Source organism: Pinus tabuliformis, chromosome J, assembly GCF_031772625.1.
Source record: "Pinus tabuliformis cultivar Carrire ecotype Pingquan chromosome J, CPIR1, whole genome shotgun sequence".
Classification (NCBI taxonomy): domain Eukaryota; kingdom Viridiplantae; phylum Streptophyta; class Pinopsida; order Pinales; family Pinaceae; genus Pinus; species Pinus tabuliformis.
This window is the reverse complement of record NC_142295.1, coordinates 22459608-22465607: the sequence shown is the minus strand read 5'-3', so window position 1 is coordinate 22465607 and position 6000 is coordinate 22459608.

Genomic DNA, 6000 nt, shown 5'->3' with positions numbered 1-6000 from the left:
AGGAAACAGCTAGATGGACCAGACCCAGGGAAAGGAGGCAAAACTATGTTTAATTAAAAGTTAAAAATTAAAATAAGTTAAAGTTATGGAATTCATTAATTATTAAATTAATATTATAAGTTATAAGTTTATTTAATTGTATATTAATTGTTTTAACTTGTTTATTTAAAAATAAAAACCCAATTTATATTAATTTAGATTAATTAGTTAATTAATTTAATTAATTAATTATTTAATTGTATATTAATAGTTTTAATCTGTTTATTTAATTATAAAATAGAACGATTTCAATATTAAAGTCATTATTTTTCATTTATTAATTAAGTTAAAATAACAAGCATAAATTAAATGCTATTAAAAAACTCATACGATAAAGACAATCCCACCAAGGAAAAAAGGTCAAAGAGAGAAGGTTATGGGATCACAAGGGGAAAAAAAAGAAAAACTAACTTATAAGAAAACTAGAACAGGCTATACAAAGAGGGAGGGGAGGAAAAGAAGAAAACTATTAGGAAGAGAGGGTTGGGACCCAGCAACTACTGATCTTCCAGCCGTCCTCCCTATTGAGATTGCTCGGCCTTTTTTCAATCTCAAGGGCTTCCCTAAATTTGCGGTGATGGAACTGCGAAACTCTAGCAATAACACTGGCTTCCTCTATACAAACAAGATGTTTGGTTTTCTCTGCATGCTCTGCTAAGGCGGAGAAAACCAAACATCTTGTTTGTAGAGAGGAAGCTAGTGTTATTGCTAGAGTTTCGCAGTTCCATCACCACAAATTTAGGGAAGCCCTTGAGATTGAAAAAAGGCCGAGCAATCTCAATAAGGAGGATGGCTGGAAGATCAGTAGTTGCTGGCTCCCAGTCCTCTCTTCCTAGTCGTTTTCTTCTTTTCCTCCCCTCCCTCTTTGTATAGCCTGTTCTAGTTTTCTTATAAGTTAGTTTTTTTCCCCTTGTGATCCCGTAACCTTCTCTTTTTGACCTTTTTTTCCTTGGTGAGACTGTAGTTTTTTAATAGCATTTAATTTATGCTTTTTATTTTAACTTAATTAATAAATGAAAAATAATGACTTTAATATTGAAATCGTTCTATTTTATAATTAAATAAACAGATTAAAACAATTAATATACAATTAAATAAATTTATAACTTATAATATTAATGATTTATCCTTACTCTCTCTCTATATATAGATAACCAAAAAAAAATAAAAATTAATAAAATTAATAAATAAATCTAAATTAATATAAATTGGGTTTTTATTTTTAAATAAACAAGTTAAAACAATTAAATAAACTTGTAACTTATAATATTAATGATTTATTCTTAATATGTAATATGTTTATCCCGGATGCGGGTGGTTGAAATGTCTAATAGGTTAGGGGCTCGTCATGAGGGCAGGTGTCCGCCCGGACGAGCCACGTATATCAGGACGCATCGCATATGGGCTTGCTGCGTGAGGCATTTAAGTCTGGAGGCGATGGGTAATTACAGTCGGGTCCTTTCGGCATTTACTGCCTTTCTTGGTAAATGGAATATGGCGCTTCAAAGCCATGGCAACCCTGCCTTTCCTCCGCAGTTTGTGGTCGCTTATGCTCTGGTTCTGAGGGATTCTGGCTCTGTGTTTGCTCATGCGAGAGGGTATTCCAGCTATTGGGACAATTCGGGGAGGTTAGGCTTCTCCGTCACTATCCCGCAGACTGGCATAAGATTCGAGTGCCCTCATTCTCTGGTTCTGAGGGAAAACGAGGCGGGATATACCTGCGATTCGCACTGTTTAGAGATGCAGCGAGAACGCCAACGTTTGATTAGCCGGCGTGGGAGTGCCAGAGGGCGGGCTTCGTCTCAGAGGCAAGCCCCCTCCCCTTCATCCTCAATAGAGGTTTCTTCCGACCGTCGGCGTTCCAGAGGAAGGGCAGTTGGCGGAAGCAGAGCAGCGGAACACAGAGAGATTATGGACTGTGGGCACTCTGAGCATCCCATGGTGAGATATCGTATACCTTGCACTTTGTCAAATTCTACTTTCTTCATTTCAGTTTCTGTGGAGCACTGCAGCAATCCTCGAGGTGAAGATGATGCTATGCATGCCAGCCCCCCGCGGATTCCTGGGTTGGCACCTTCAATTGATATGCAATTTCCTGCTGTCGATATGCTGCGCCCTATTCAAGACAGCTTCTCCCCAGACCCGGGGGCAGGCCCAAGTGTTCCTGTGCAGCAAAACATTCCTACAGATCCGGACATCCACATGCCTCCCAGATGCAAAACGGAGGATGCGCCGCACACCTCTGATGATGACTAGTTCGCTCTGCAGTTCGCCTCAGGTTTCTGAAGAAGGATTTTTGTTTTTCAATATCTGCTCTCACCGCTATCCTACGTGCGTCCGGTCTTTGTCTTTATGTAATACAGTCCTTCTCTGTTATAGTGACGGCTATCCACAGTTGTTCCAGTCTTTATGTGTTACAGTTTCGGCTAAACATGTTTGTCCAATGTCGGTCTTATATAATTTTGGTCTCATGAATGTCGATCTGGTTCAAAGTGTCGGTCTTATGTATTTTTGGAATGATCAGTCCTGAGCTTACTGTCAGTCTTTCGACAGGATTCACAGAGCCACGGCTCTGTTGTACCAAAGATGATGTAATTTTTGCCTCTTTTGTAATATAATAGCATAGTCTTATTCAGAAAAAAAAAAAAAAAAAAAAAAAAAAAAACGTTTATATATATATATATAGAGAGGTAGAATAGAATCTAAATTAATAAAAATTAATTAATACTTTTGAAAAAAATAATAAAAGAAATTCATATGTCCCATGATCTTTTAATGTAATAACTAACTATTAATTTAATAATTAATGAATTCCATAACTTTAACTTATTTTAATTTTTAACTTTTAATTAAATTTAGTTTTGCCTCTTTTCCCTGGGTCTGGTCCATCTAGCCGTTTCCTGGTCAAACTTAGCCATTAGTTAGTCAACATAGCCATTACCTGATCTAAAATTATAGCCATTGGATGTTCTGCTCTGTCTATTTAACATGCAATCTGAATCTGATTCTTCAACTTGTCCTGACAATGAACCACACTGGTCGGTTAGAAACGCGTCCACAAATGAAATATCATGTGATTTATCCCGAAAAATCTCTCATAACTTTATATAAAGCCTCAATTCTATAATTGAAATTATATTAATTGAATATATAACTTTACATTTATATTTATGGTAAATGTAGATATAATTTTATTAAATAAATACTTTAATTAATTATATTATAGAATATTTAATTTTTTTATATATTAATATAGATTTACGTTTAAATTTGTGTTATATATGAATATAGAGTGATTATATCGAAGTTACCTTTTATATTTTTGTAATTTAAGTTTTCATAATTTATTAAAAGATAAATGATGATAAAGCTTTATGTGAATGTTTCAGGTTGCATAATTCGGTCATTTTTAGAGCAAGCTATTAAATGATGAAGAGACAACAAAAACAAAATAAATAGTGAATAGTAGAGCGTTATCCTAAAGAGTTCAGCCAACACAAAAAAAAATGCATTCCAATTCACAAAAGAAAAGAAAAAATTATTAAGTGATTTAATTTTTATTAAATTACAAAGTATTAATTATCTTTATTAATAATAATAAAAATTAAATAATTAATAAATAAATAATAAATAAATTAATATATAAGTAATAAATAAATTTAAATAAATTAATATAAAGAAATTAAAATAATATAGAAAATTAATAGGATTAAAAATAAGAATAAAATATAAATAATTTTAGTATAGAGTGTAAAATAGATTATGATGGGGTGTATTGTTAAGTTATTTTGTAATGTGAAGATTACTAGTTTAAAAGATTCGTAATGATACTTGTTCTATTGGTAGCATGGTCCGGATAAGTTAGATCGCTTTTTTCAGCATCTTAATAATCAATCTAACTCCATTAAGTTTACCATGGAGAAACAAGTTAATGATTTCCTTCCTTTCCTGGATGTCCTCATTTCTAAGAAAGAGGATGGCTCATTTTCCCATCAGGTATTTCAGAAGAAAACTCGTACCGAGCAGTATCTTCATGCCAAGTCCCATCATTTCCCTGCTCAAAAATTGGTAGTCCTTTGCACTCTAGCTACCCGTGCTATGAGGGTTTCTGATGTCGACCATTATTCTAAAGATAAATCCCATCTCTTGGAGTTTTTTGTCAATAATGGTTACAGTAAGAAACAAGACCTTAAGCCTTCCTCAAAGCTGGCAAGAGTCATAAGGCCAAGAAGACCCTAGTGATCATAGTTTTGGAGTTCACCTCCTCTTCATGCAAGGGACAACTGATAGGATTGCTAGAATCCTTAGGAAACACAACATTCCCTCAACCTTTCAACCCCTTAACACCTTAACAAGTTCCTTAAAATCAGCTAAGACCCTGTGGACCCTAAGGATTTGAAAGGAGTTTATGTCATCCCATGCTCCTGTGGAACATCGTACATTGGTGAAACAAGTTGATCCATTAATTAGAGGATTAAGGAACATGTTGTCGATATCAAGCATGGTAGGACCCGTTCTTTGGCCTTAGAAGAGCATGCTGAGAAGACCAATCATCATATTTGCATTGAGGAGGCGAAGGTCATTGCGAAAATTCCTCACTTTCATCACCGTAAATTCGGGGAAGCCATAGAAATTGACAGGCGGCCTAATAATCTCAATAGGGATGACAACGGATTTTGACGCTTTCCTTTTAGCTTTATTCCCTTCGTTTCTCCTTCTCCTCCCTTTGGTTTGTATTTTTTCACCCTTGAGGTTTGTTTGTTTGTTTTTTATTTTTATTTATTTTTTGAATAAATAGAAACTAAAATAACATAATAATAATAATAAAGTAAAATTAAAATTATATTTGATTATTCACATTACAATCAATTTAATTATTTTCGTCCTTTCTATTACTAATTATTTCATTCATATTTCATTTAAGCTCAATATTCATACATTTTTTTTAGTTTTTTTTTAATAAATACTAATACTAATAATAAATGAATAATTAATAATTATTTCTATTTTTAGGGTTAGTTTAGTTAGATAATATTATAATATTAGGTTAGTTAGATATTAATATTATTTATTTAGTTATAAATAGATAAATAGTAATTATTCCTATCTTAGGGGTTAGGTTAGTTAGATATTATCCCATAATGATCCAATTAAAAAATAAATTAGAATAAATAAATGTTTAAATATATAAATAATAATAATAATAATAATAATAATAATAATAAATTAATTAGTATTTCTTAATAAATTAGTATTTTCACCTTTTCCAGTCAAATATAATCGTTATTTAGCCATTTTTTCCCTTAGCTGTTAGTAGGTCTTGACTCCCTATTTAACTTTCTGCTACGATCTGATTTTTCATCTTGTCCTCATAATGAACCACACTAGTTAGTTGGAAACATGTTATACTCTTACATTATCATCTCTTTCCTTTTCTCTTTATCTAATATATCTTTTTCTATAGGTTACGATCTGATTTTTCATCTTGTCCTGATGATGAAACCACACTGGTTTGTTCAACCTAAATCTACCAATGTGATTTCTTCTAAAATTGTTTCCAAATTAAACTAAAAACAACAATTCAAAAAATAATTGTTTTTTTAATTGGAAGAAGATTTTTAATATAATTATTATTTTATCATTATTTTTAATATAATATCTATATTTTGAATATTTTGGGTCTAGACGATGAAATAAAAATTCATAGATATTTGCATCTTTATTTAAAAAAAAAATGATAAAAATGTAAACTATTTTAAAAATACAGCTTAGACGCCCGCCAAAAATCAAACCTAAAATCAAACTCAAACAACTTTATATTTATATATATATATATATATAAACCATCTAAAAATAATTAAAATAATAAAAAACTATCCTTTTAAATAAACTAAAAACAACCATTCAAAAAATAAGTATTTTTTAATTAATTTTTTTTTAATATAATTATTAGTTTATCCT